The sequence below is a fragment of the Mytilus galloprovincialis genome, chromosome 10 (genome assembly GCF_965363235.1).
Source record: "Mytilus galloprovincialis chromosome 10, xbMytGall1.hap1.1, whole genome shotgun sequence".
Taxonomy (NCBI): Eukaryota; Metazoa; Mollusca; class Bivalvia; order Mytilida; family Mytilidae; genus Mytilus; species Mytilus galloprovincialis.
The window spans coordinates 30,378,471-30,392,783 of NC_134847.1; the positions used below are offsets into that span (position 1 = coordinate 30,378,471).

The 14,313-nt window shown below is 32.8% G+C and overlaps 1 long non-coding RNA gene across 1 annotated transcript; it reads left to right on the forward strand.

The window, feature by feature from the left end:
* Positions 1-11,112: 11,112 nt before the first annotated feature.
* On the forward strand, positions 11,113-12,638 carry LOC143047356 (uncharacterized). Its single transcript, XR_012969522.1, has 2 exons — positions 11,113-11,210; positions 12,023-12,638. It is a non-coding gene; the product is annotated as an uncharacterized LOC143047356 (long non-coding RNA).
* The last annotated feature ends 1,675 nt before the right edge of the window (positions 12,639-14,313 follow it).

A 14,313-nucleotide genomic window follows, 5' to 3' on the forward strand; every position in this document is an offset into this window, starting at 1 on the left:
CGAGGTTAAACATGTTCTCTTGCCGATTATAAATCTGAAATAAAACCGGCAAAATAGCAAAACTCTATATAATATTAATCGCTATTTTGCCGAAGCCTTTATATTAAAAGAAATATTTCTTAAAACTTATAAATCAATTCTAGCCGTAGAATTTATAAATCAATTTTAGCCGTAGAATTTATAAATTAATTCTGGCCGTAGAATTTATAAATCAATTCTAGCCGTAGAATTTGAAATCAATTCTAACCGTAGAACTGTTCTAGAAGTAGAACTGACCAAAGATTTGGTCAGTTCTAGCTAGAACTGTCTAAAATTGTTCTAGGGTAGAACTGTCAGGATCAGTTCTAGCTAGAACTGTCCAAATCAGTTCTAGGTAGAACTGACCAAATCAGTTCTAGCTAGAACAGTTCTAACCTAGAACTGACTAAAAGGTGTCAGGCTGACAGTTCTACATACTGTTCTAGAACAGTTCTCCTGACAGATTCTGACAGATTTTATGAGAGGTTAGAACTGATCTCCACTGTATCTATAAATCAAAAATGAAGAGAATATATGGTATGGATTTTGTCCATCAGTGAAGGTGGCATGGTTACATGTTGTTTTCAGCCTCTATACCATTTGGTTTCAGGTGGTCATTGTTTAAACATTATATATGTCAACTGAAATTTTGAAAACAGAAATTAAGATGCGGTTACGTCAATAGAAACCTAGCAAACGGAGCAATATTTGTTTGCATCCGTATTAAAGTGTTGCTCTGTCCTCAACCATATGTATCAATATATATTAGCATAATACGCATTATTTATTTCAAATAATGTATATTATTTTTATTTTATTTTTCATATTTGTTAACTGAATTTATTAAAACATAGCAGTTTAAGTGCTCAAACTAATTATTTCAATATATATATCCTTACTGGGTATTTTTCTGCGTATTGGGAATTTTGTTAACTGTCATTTATATCCAAAAGAAGTTATCAAATCGAACAATTCTTAGACAGAAGATCAAAAATTAGATATAAAGAGTATAATCCAAAGATATGTACAAAAAGAACAATCATTTATGAATGCATAACGCAAGACTTAAACAATAATTTACTTTCTCTTATTTATATATGTACACGTACATGTAGCGTTTGAATAATAAAAAAAAAACCATAAAAACAAATGACAGCATTGCAAACATTTTGGCCATGTTATATAAAAAAAAAACGGAAATACACTTATAATTGAATTTACTACTACAGCCATATTGAAAGAAAGGAAGAAGGTACGAATACATAGAAAGCTATAAATATCAAATAACTTTGGAACGTGCTAAATCATGCCTTTATTTTGTATTTTTTTTGTATGCCCCGAAATAGTTCAATGAATTGAAAAAAAAATCATTACCGTCCAGACTTTTAACATCAGGGTGATATGTTTTTTCCTCTGAAAAATATACGTGTTACAATAAATTATCAGATGGAATTACCGATATATGAAAAGCAATGATATTTTTTATTACGGAAAACATCCTGCAAGAATATTCTAAATACTGGATGTGTAAATATAACATATCAACGATATAAAGATGAGGCTTAGAAACGGGGAAATGCGAGGCTCTGCCCAGCTTTTTCCCCGTTTCGGGCCGAATCCTTATATCGTTGATATGTCAAGTCAATGTACTATTATTGTCTTTATACTGCAATCTAAAAAAAATCACATGTTCAATTGTTGTTTAATGTGTTAATGTCATCATTGATTTAAATATTGGGAAACTTCCCCCTTTTATAAAAAGGCCTCATATCATGCAGGCGGAGAAATATACAATACGATGAAATGTACATTTACCTGTTGAAATTCGCAATCGATGGTGAACGAATTTGTTTAAGAATGAACTAAAATATCAACAATAAGCATAAATATAATGATTTATAGTATGCAGACTAAACATGTTAACAAGTGAAATATGTTTTTTTTATAAACATTGCAAAAGAAATTAGTTTGAGTCGTTGTATACATTGAAAACAAGAACAGGTTGAATAGGTCGTATGAATAATTAATTATAATCTCGGCAATTTCTATTTAAATATTCATGAGGAAAAGTGATATCATGTCAGTGACTGTATATGACATAGAAATATACGGTCAACGCAATTTGACTGCTCAAATAGAACGAGTGCAGTATAAACATGTTTAGTTGAAGCTTAAGCCAATCTAATGAATCAAATTTCAACAACTGAAATAAAAGATCGATTGTTTGGCGTGATCAGTTTTAATTATGTGTTGCTTTTATTATTCTGTTGTGTAATCTTGCATTATTCATGTTTGTTATTGTATGCCTTCTTTAACTTTATTTATCATTTCCCCTTCTTTGTTTATTGAATGCTATTTTGCCGGCTTTGATTAAATTTTATCTCACTAGAATTAAAAATGTAAGAATGATAATTAAATATCAATATTAAGATTTGAATTTAAAAACTTTTGTTACTGTAACTATAAACACTTAAACTTTTAACTATCAAATTGAATATAATCTAAAAATTGATATACAACTCTCCTTTTTAAAAAAAGACCCATCATGTACCTGTTCGTGACTTAGCGCAATTCAATTGAAATTCGAAAAATATCTACAGGAGATAGATGTTATTCAAAGCAGTGAATCAGACAAAAAATCATCCAGGCAAACAGAACTTTTCAGATTTTTAATTGAATATATAGTAGAAAAGTTCAAACTACTTTTTCGGTCAGACAAACCCTAAAACAGTTTGGCACCGACTTTCGGAGCATTATTTTGTTTTTAGTCATGTGTTATTCTAAGGTATTATATAGGAATTTTTTTCTGAGACAATTGCTTGTGGTTCAAGTGACAATGAACACGAACAAACAGACTTTTAGGACATTGAAGACATCAATGATGATTTATAAGTAACAGATAATAAAGAAAATGATAATGATAATGATACTGATAATGTCCATATTATCGAGTGAACTAGTTTCACAAGAAGAAGAACGATATACAATTCAACAAGAAGAAAAGCTACTGGATTCCAAATGATGTGGATTGCGTGTTTCTTACATATTACTGTTACCAAATATCAAGAAACGTGGAAAGCCAAAAGATTTGACTAAAACTGTACAAACAGGAGTACCCGAAAAAGCAATTGTTTACCATTTCATAAGTAAAATTCCAAAGACATTATTGGACTCCTATCAGTGGAGTACCTTGCCCTGTGTTATTACCGAGACAGGGGGTCTGAGGTACGCAGCCCCCCTTAAACTATAGAAATTTTGCACTGTGAACAAGAAGAATCTATTAGAAGTAAAAGTGGTTGTTTACATCTATTTCATAATAATAATGTTTATATTTCTGTAAGTACACTAAGTTTTAATTTGGATTTGTTAGTTGATAACTGGTACATCCGTCATTTTCAATGTTCAGATGAATACATAAATGTTCTCAAAAACATTTATCCCTTTTCAAATGGAAGTTTTCACACAAGAAAACCATTGACAACTGACAAGTCAATCCATATACCTATTCTGCCGATATTCTTTTATGCCATCGTACATTCTAATATTGGTGAATGTACCTCATTGTAACATTCCAGCATGGAGTGGCAACGTTAATCTTGTACCAGACTAAATAGTTATCAAAGGTACCAGGATTATAATTTAGTACGCCAGCTGACGAGCGTTCCGTCTACATAAGACTCATCAGTGACGCTCATATCAAATTATTCATAAAGCCAAACAACTTCCAAAGGCAAATCATTGGTTTTGTAACAATTGCAAATGTTAGATCATGTGTCCAATTTGAACTTTTAATATTGTCTGTTATATGATGTAGTTTTACATACCACTTTTGTTTTTATCAAATGGCAGGAAATATAAAAAATAAATATTTACACAGATTTGAAAATCAACTTTTTTAGAAGTGTTTTAGAAAAAATATGTTTAATGTGTATACAAATGTGTTTTCATGCTTTTGATTAATGTTATAAAGTTAAAACTATTTATTCATGAACATCTTCTATATATATTTTTTTTTGTACTGTAGTTTTGTTGCTTGATATTGAAACAAAATGATTTAAATTTTTTATTTCGCTTTTTCATTCTGTACTAATCACACCAATCAACAGTTTTATTCAGTGCCGACAAAATAGCACTTTTTTCTAATTTGCCGGTGCCGGCTAGATAGCAAATTTGCTAGTTTGCCGATGCCGGTCAAATAGCCGCAGCCAAAAGTTATATACCCACCATCATTTAATTTAAACGTTTTGTTGAAACGTCCTCTTTTATTGCCGGATTTCTTACGTTTAAATTTTATTTGTGAACTTTTCATTCCTAATTGTCTCGATATAAGTGTCATCAAGTGTTTAACACATGTTAGTGTTGGTTCATCGTTCATATCCCTTTTCATGGTACCTACAGAAAAAAAATGAAAGTTTATATATCATCAATCAAAAATGTCAGTGATTAAATAATTAGGTGTATAGTTAACTAAAAACATGTATACGTTCTTCCTCTTTTACGAGTGGGTTGTGATTTCTATTTTAAAATATGATTAATATAATTATCAATAGGAATATTGAGCAATATTATATAAAATAGCCGTTGTCTGCAAATGAACAGAAAGCATCTTATAACGTTATTTTAAGACATTTTCACACAATTTTTGTTTAAACTGATGCCCAGTCAGCAGACTAACAGTGGGCCAACGTTGGCAAATGGTCGGCCCCTTGGTCGACCGTTGGTGTTGGCTTCACAACATTGGCCCAACGTTGGCAAATTGTCGGTCCGTTGGTCGCAAGTTTATATATATGTTGGCTGCACAACATTGGCCCAACGTTGGCAAATTGTCGGTCCGTTGGTCGCAAGTTTATGTTGGCTGCACAACATTGGCCCAACGTTGGCAAATTGTCGGTACATTGGTCGCACGTTGGTGTCGGCTGCACAACATTGGCCCAACGTTGGTCTGTTGTTGTAAATTCATATTATTATCTCATGTTGGTTATAAATAATCGGGCAAATGTTGGCATTATGTTAGTAGCAACATAGGGCCGATATGAAATTTTGTTAATAGAATTGATAATATAATATTTTACGCTTTATTTCTCTTGGGAGGCGGATAATTTCGATTGCAGCAGGCTTTATGAAAAGTTAATGTTATACCGAAAGTGTTTATCAACTGAAATTACATTTACAACTCTATTTTGGGCCAATGCTGGCCCAACGTTCCGTGATTATATATTATACTCTATATATAAGTCAGGTAAAATTTATACTGGAATATCATTACTGTAATAAAAAAAAAATGTATATCGTAAACATAGATTGCCTGGTTAAAAATTAAAATTTATTGCAATCATTATTTATAATAACTTTATTCATTAAACTTTGTGAAACATAATAATAGCAATTATATGCAGAGTGATATTTGATACAGCCAGTCTGTTAATCAAGCCCATTCTGATAGAAGGTTGACCATATGTTCGACAAATTTCAAAGATAGTTGCTATGGTAATTAAGTTTATAGGGCGGCTGGAGGGTTGATTTGAATTTTGCACTTCTATACTGCTACTAACTATCAATGCAACTGACTGAATAAACCTGACAAAGATTGAAAAATTAACACGTGCACCAAGTCATGAGACGGTTAAGAAAACATTGCCGTCTCTACCACAGACATCATAAATCTAGTAATAAAATGTGTATCGTCCACCTAAATAAATAATGATTTTAACAGAAGTCGAGTCGGACAGAACATGAAACATTAATATAAACATCAATTAAAAATTTCTAATTTATACAACATGTTTCAAACATAATAAATACACATCAAGCGTATGATCCAAAGTTAATACCGACACAGCAGACCAAAGCCAATTAACTAATAAAACCTCAATGCGTTGACCTTAATAGACCTTTGATAAGAGAATTACAGGCGTGAACAATGATTAGAGATGTACAAATAAATATAAATTAACCTTGACCGCAGATAATTGATAGCTTTTAATGACCGTCTATAAGAACGATCACAGACAATATACCATAATTACGAAAGTAGTTATTGTTGATATAAAGCCTGTAAACGTCCAGCAGAAAGTATTTCAAGATACCCAGTCTGATTTGTTCGAGTACTGAAAAAATATAAAACATAATAAAATAATTATTTTTATTATACAAATATTTGGGCTTAAGGGCAACACGTTATGTTACAGAAAACTTCCTTGGCGTCAGTGAATAAAAAGCGATGAATGTAAACTAACTGACGCCAACATTATACTTAACTATCCGAGCAGTGTGCGCGGCACACTGTGTGAATGCTTGAGGATATTTTTTCTCTAGTATCATGTAATTCACTCAGTTCTGTCATATTGTAAATCAAGAACAAAACAAATTACATGCTACCTGCAGTTGACACAAAACACACAGTATGTACATAAAATGATAGTGTGTTCTCAGATAATTAAGGATAATTTGCCGCTAAAATACTGTGCCTGAGCTAGCCACATATCTTTGACAGAAATGCGTCACCATAGGGGTATTTGCATACACGTGTGTGTACGACTACCAGTCTACTTGTCTCAGAGTACTTTAGCAAGCCGTTCCCGAGCGGTATAGCCTTACTTGATTTTCCACGTGGTACCGCATAAGAGTAAATCTTTGTGGGCATAGACCGACGTGAAATAGAGCTGTTGAGCAATCAAGATGAGACTATTCCTCGTTAAGGCACGTAGGCACCCTAACTACTCAGAAATGTTTTGGGGAAACGATATTATATTTGGCCAAAATAAAATATCATAGCCCAAAACGAAATATGTAACGTTATGTTGCCTGCCCAAGTTGCATATTGAGTAACCCCAAAAAATTGAAGATGTTGTGCCTGATGAAGCCTTGTGTCTTGTTAAAATTAAAGTTGATCTAGAGAAAAATTAATGTCAATATAAAATTCCTTAACCACAATATTGAGATCAACGTGAGAAGAAAAGACACAAGGCTAGGATGGAGGACAAGTTACAAAGTTATAACCGATTGTAAAAAACGTTTTCTGCAATGTATCTTGTTATTTAATCTTTTCCAGCGCGGATTTAATATCCAATTTAGAAGTTCTAATGTAACGTTTAAAACAATCTGATTTCCAACGTCCCAGTGTTTGTATCATGCTGTCCTCAATACCTTGAGAACTAGCACTTGTGGCCGCACCTGATCGAAAAGAATGTCCGCTATAATCCTTGTCACTATATCCTAATGCTATGAGTATTGTTTTCAGCTTGCTTATAAAATAGTTCCGGGAAAGTGGTTTTCCGGTTTCTTCAACGAAAAACGAATCATTCTGCTTTGCGTTTAGGTTTAATCTTACACTCATCAGCTGGGATAGCAATTTATACGGACAAACGACGCCCTCTATCTTGAACAAGGAAATTATAATACCTTGTCGGAATATATCTGTCTTTGTAGCTTTTAAATTAACAGTTACTTCGGATTCTGAAACGATATTTATGTCAGAAACGCATAAATTTGAATCTGGATCAAACACAGTTCTACATGTAAACTCATTGCATCTCAGGAAACCATAAAATGCCAGAACACACGCTGTTTGAAATGTTAAATCCATATAATCATGATTGAAAAATCCACATTGCAAACAAGTTACTATTTCCTGTAAAATTTTAAACGTTATTGGCAACTTTTGTCGTAATGGCTTACTCTCAGATTTTTTAACTCCATTTAACACATTTTGCAAGCGTTGGTATGTATGACCAAATTTATCACAAAGTGGGTTCACATTATCAAAATTAACTCCATGAAAACGAACTCCAGCGAGATATAATTTGATTGTTGAATATTTCAGTTTTAACACTGATTGGCAATGGGCCACGAAATAGATCAATAAATCTTCCGAAACTTTAGACATATTGAAACTCCTTGAGTTGAATCCAGTGATATGATTGCCACAAAATTGAATAAAACATTTATATCCTGTTGAATAAACATTGCGGGTATTCACATTGATACTTTTATTCCATAAGCTGTCGACTGCTTGATCTAACTCCACAGAATTTCGGAATGAGGAGGGCAGGTGCATGGATTTGGCGAAGCGTCCGGAGCCAATTGTCGAAACCGCTTCATCTGGTAACGAGAAAGAGCATCTGCTATGTTATTTTCTTTCCCTGGTACATGTACAGCATGTACAACAAAATTAAATTTAGCCGCACACCAAGTTAAACGGCGAACAAGATTCATAATTACGTTACACTTTGAACGACCCTTATTAATAATGTACACACTAGACATATTATCACAATGAAAAAGAATGCGTTTAGTAGACCATTCATGCCCCCATAAAATAGCAGATATAACAATCGGATACAATTCTAAGTAAGCCATTGAGAAAGACTCCTCATCGGGCCAAATAAAATCGTCGGGCCAAATGCCTTGAAACCACCTTTTCCTAAAATAACCTCCGTATCCGATTGTTGATGAAGCATCCGTAAATAAATGAAAATCGGACGCATTAATAACGTTATCGCTGATAAAAAATGATATACCATTCCACTGACTTAGGAATTTAAACCACATTGCCATGTCATCTCTACATCCCTTTGTAATTGTAACGTGATGATAAAGTTCTCTAACGGAGTGTGCTAATGTCAATAAATACGACACAAACGATCTCCCTGGTATAATTACTTTACATGCATAATTGAGATGACCCAATAAACTTAACATTTCACGCTTAGTACATGAACGTCTATTAAGATAGCTGTATAAAATATCCTTAATTCGAACAAGCTTCTCATCAGGTAATTTAGCAATCATATGCATTGAATCGAGAATGATGCCGAGATATTCTAATGAAGTAGATGGACCAACTGTTTTATGAGCGCTGAGAGGAATCTTTAAACTATCAAATACATATAACATTGTGTTCATATTCCTTGTAGCATCTACGTAAGGATTGTTAATCTGGAGAAAATCGTCTAACAAATGTAACACGTGCCGCAAACCTTAATTATTTTGTAAGATCCAACATATTGCCACTGATAATGTATCGAATATCTTGGGACTTGAACGGCAACCAAATGCTAAACGAGTATAAAAATAGTACATGTCATTCCATTTTAATCCATAAAATCGCCATAAAGAATTATGTACAGGTATTAATTTGAATGCATCGGTTACGTCACACTTACATAATTGACTTTTAATTCCTAATGACTTAATTATTTTTATAGCGTCGTCAATTCTTACATAGGTTAATGAATAGTCTTCCTTATTTATCAAATCATTGATGCTGTGATGCTCATCATTGTTGTGAGGAGCCGAAAGGTCTAGAATTAATCGTTTCTTTTTTGAATATTTTCCTTCAACAATACCTATCGGACTAATTCTATAAGTATCAAACGGAGGTTTTGTGAATGGTCCAATAAGGTATCCTTTACGAAGTTCGTCATCTACCAGTTTCGTAACATCATCGGGAAATTTCTTGGTAGACAATAAATTCTTACATTCCAAAGATTTACTTGGTAGTACGTTTATGCCTGTGTCAAAACCCTATCGAAGTCCATTAATTAAATTAAAATCAAAATTTTTATCTGGATAATGTGTAAGTTCAAATTCAAGTTGATCGATAGGCGTAGACACTAGTCAATTTTTTGCCTGCGCTTGTTCTTGTGACGGCCTACTGTTCGTAGTAGCACCAGTAGATGATCTAGTATTGACATGGGCGAATGAACATTTTGTCCCCTTGAAACATTTTCCTGATAAGAAATTGTTACACACTTCCCGACCACGAAAGAAAAGAACAGGGCGTCCTCGTATATCTGTATTGGAATCAACACGATCGTTACTCCCAACTTGTGATTTCTGAAAATGAGTTTGATTATAAGTTGGTTTGGATCGATTATTCAATTGACCTAAGCTTGGTAACGTTTGACAAACGGCTGTGAGATGCCCAAGACTACCGCATGTTTCACATTCCTTAATTATTTGTCCACTTGTGATGGATGAATAGAGTTTTTCGTCTCTGATGGACCAATCTACAACTTTACCGTGGGTCAGTTTGATAGCAGCTACCTTATTTGCGAAAGCCTTGTGATACTCGTAGAAAACGAGACCTTTATATCTTGCAGAGATATCAATGACATCTTGAATATACATATCGAATTCGATTCGTCGGTCTTGCTTTTCACAGATAATATTTTTGTAAATATTAAAAGCTTCTAGAAATTCTTGTATAGACAAGTTTCTTTGTAGGCGGGGATCGCGATGTTTGATTAACAGAACGGACCCGTCAGATTCATCAACGGTTTTGTAATCTTGTACGTTTTCTTGATTGTTAAGAAGGGTAGCCAGATTAATGTACTTGCCTTCTAAAATCTGCTTCCGAACGTTCGGCGCCACTGCTTGAACATGCGGAAACATGCCTGAGGAAACCTTGGTAGTGTGATAAGATCCTGTATCATGATGTACTCCATTATTTATATCACTAACGACTGCAGGTTGACTAATGATATTTGATTCTCGAACTAAAAGCGACTGAATTAAAGTTCCTTGATTTTGAACAGTTTGCTCCATGTTGTTTAAACTGGTGGTAAGTTGAGTTAATGCTGGGATTTCGGGCATAACTGTATTATCCTGTCCTGAATTCTCATTTAATAGTTCCAATAACTGCTCTTTCGTGAAAGTTGATGGAGCCCTGATGCCTTGCTTCCTTAGTTTTTCTTTAACTTCGTCAAATGTCAATTCTGTATTGGAATTCTGTACAACTGGTGTGTCACTTTTCTTACTTTTCTTACTGGAAACACGCTTTTTACGAACTGGCGGCATTTTAAAGAAGTTGTGAAAAGTTGTGAAATAACCAAATAATATTGATTTGAATTTTGCACTTCTATACTGCTACTAACTATCAATGCAACTGACTGAATAAACCTGACAAAGATTGAAAAATTAACACGTGCACCAAGTCATGAGACGGTTAAGAAAACATTGCCGTCTCTACCACAGACATCATAAATCTAGTAATAAAATGTGTATCGTCCACCTAAATAAATAATGATTTTAACAGAAGCCGAGTCGGACAAAACATGAAACATTAATATAAACATCAATTAAAAATTTCTAATTATTTCCTGTTGTGTATTTGTAAGAGAGCAGCGATACGAAGAAAACAAAAAGAGAAAATCATGTCATCTGAGATTCAAAGAGAAAGATAGTAACATGTAAGTTGTAACTTTAGAAAATCTGATATATATATACGATTCAGAATGACAAATACAATATGATTTTTTAATCTGAGGGATGTTGTTAAAAATCAAAACATATATTAATTTCTATCATTTTATAATGCTGATCTTGAAGTTTATACGTTTCGGGCGAAATATTTTCTAGATTTTAAATCATTTCAATCCTATTAATTATCATGAAATATTTGCCACTGAACATTAGTATCTTCAAACAAATGGTAAAATATATAAATCTATAACCACAACATGTATGATCATTACTGAAGTTAATGGGATAAAATTGTCTTAAGATGTACCTTATTCCGTAATTTTTTCAAAAATGTGGTATAATGATTTCTACTTCATTAAAATATAAATGAATTTGTTAGTTTTATTGTATTTCTAAATCGCATGCAAACAGATACGATATATTTGTGAAACCTAATCATATACACACTTGAATGTGTAACAGTGTTTTTATATATCAAATATATAACTGTTCATTAATACACATCTAAATTATTCTTTATATATCATGTATATTACGAATATATAAAGCATGATACCGAATTCTGAAATAATAGTAATAAGGGTTTGTTATACCCACAAATCCGTCTAATACTAATGAATTTCTGACCATTAGACAAATAACCAATATAAAACAAAATGGTTATTTAAGATTTTATTTTGTATTAAATAGTGTTTAAACTATTTAGAATATACATTAATTCATATTACATATCTAGAAGGGAGATCACGCATGCATTAGGCAAATACGCAATTCAAGTTTACTTATAACTTTATTACAGAGTCGGTTAGAAAAAAAACATAGCTGTAAAGAGTCTTCGGATAAGGAAATAGATGATGCAGCTAAAGATTGGCGGCGCTTAAGCCTTGACAGAGAAGGTGGCAAGAAACAGAGAAGAGAAAAAAAGAATAACAATTATAAATAATAATGACACTGTTGAAGTTCAAATTGAGGAGGACACTAATAGTGGTGACGACCAATGATATTAAATTTAAAATAAATAAAGTTTCATCTTCTGAATTATTTAATTTTCATTCTGGATCTGGAACCAATACAACTAAAATTACATCTCCGAAAAAACTATTTGTTTGATCGCCTAACCATAAGCCATACATCATTTGTTCTGTTAAAGAAATAAATGAAATTGATATGAAAAAAGAAGATGTGGTATGATTGCTAATGAGACAACTCTTTACAAGACACCAAATGACACAGAGTTTATCTGGTCGATCCATCAAACATTGCCAAAGAAATATCTTAGCGTCACACAATAAATAAAATTAAAGAGGCAAAGTTCATGAAAAAAACAAGGACAGTAACAACAATGGGTAATACAAAAATACAGAATTGCTACCTTAAACTTTGGCAGTTTGGAATACAAAAAAAGATCAAATGCGCTCCGGGGTATTTATCATATACAGCTCCTCATGCAGCATCCATTGTAATTTGGTTGAAACAATAGACCAACGTATTGCCAACATAAAAATGAGAAATACCTACCTTGGACCAACATAGTGCCAACATAAGAAAAGATATTTCTACGTTGGTCCAACGTTGTGCCAACATGGATTTCGTTTTTCATACAATGGGCCAACGTTGGCTCTATGTATTGCATATAACCGTACAACGTTGGGCCAACATGAAGCCATCATGTTGGGCCAACGTAGGCCCACTTTGCACTTATACGTTGGGCCAACGTTAAAATACAACGATGGGCCAATGCAAATGATATACGTTGTGCCAATGTTGGGCCAACATACTCATGTTGTCTGGGTGTATCTTTTATATGTTAACCATGCTACTATTATATCTTAGTAGATTAAAGGAAAACCTTTATGCTTTTTTTTAAGTGTTTAAAAGTATATTGTGTTTTATAATTTCATTTTGTTTAATGTCAAACACAAAATCAAAATAAAGGTTACACTGAAGCAAACCAAATTCAAATTCAAATTCCTCTTAAATTCAATTTGACATAAAAGTAATTCTTAAGATAATTTTTCATTTTTGTAGATCCGTTTATGTGACTAAAGGGAGTACAAACCATCTGAGAGAAGATTACTCTTACTCATAGTCTATTTCATTGCAGCTCTTTTAAATCACATGCAATATGCAAGAAATTGAAAGATCCCGATCAGAACGTTTACATTGTTGATTAAGATGTGGTCACACCTTTCAAGATAGCTTAACAGATGCCAAACGGATGATATAATTTTTCATTTACGTTTGACAAAAGTTGTATCTTTTGGAAATCTGTTGGTGAACTGACCAAATAAAACAGACACGTAAAAAATGTCTAACGGACACACACAGAATATTGAACATACTTAGGAACGACAGAATAGATGTCGAACTTTTGACCAACGGACAGGAAACGGTAACAAACAGACGTCTAACGGATAAGTAGGGTCTTACGAACATTAACAGATAGAGAAAAAAAAATAATTCCGTTCGACGTCCGTTCGATCTATCTGGTAAGGTGTGACCGTAGCTTAGAGCAGATTTACACCTTTTGTTAGTCTTTAATCTTTTAATCCATGTAGAATTACACATTTTCCTTAAGTTAATCTTCAAACAGACAAAATAGGTAGATTTTTAAGTAAAATTACTGAACCATTGAAAGTCTTTCCATATATATATTTCATATGAAAATAACAATTTCCAGTGTAAGATGTTATTTAAAGTCTCAAATGATAGGTTTTGGTAAACCGATTCCAAATCTATCCAATTTCTATACACTGTTGTTTGAAATAAGGGAGATTGTATATTAATCCCGGTTTAAAAATATAATTCCGCTATTATTTGCTAGTTTGCATGACCCTGATTCCATAAATATATGGTTTTATATACTTTTACATAAAATTAGAAGAAAAAAATTAGTTACTTCCATTTTACGCAAGTTCACTTCAAGTTGGCCTTTTCAAGGTCATATGGTTTGCAATCTAATGCAAAATGTCATATGACTTTATTATGTATACATAGGAAGTGAGTATATACATAAAATCAAAGGTCAAAACCTTGAACGTAAGAATTACCTATGATCTTGACCTTAATGTTAAGGTCATAAACCAGGGA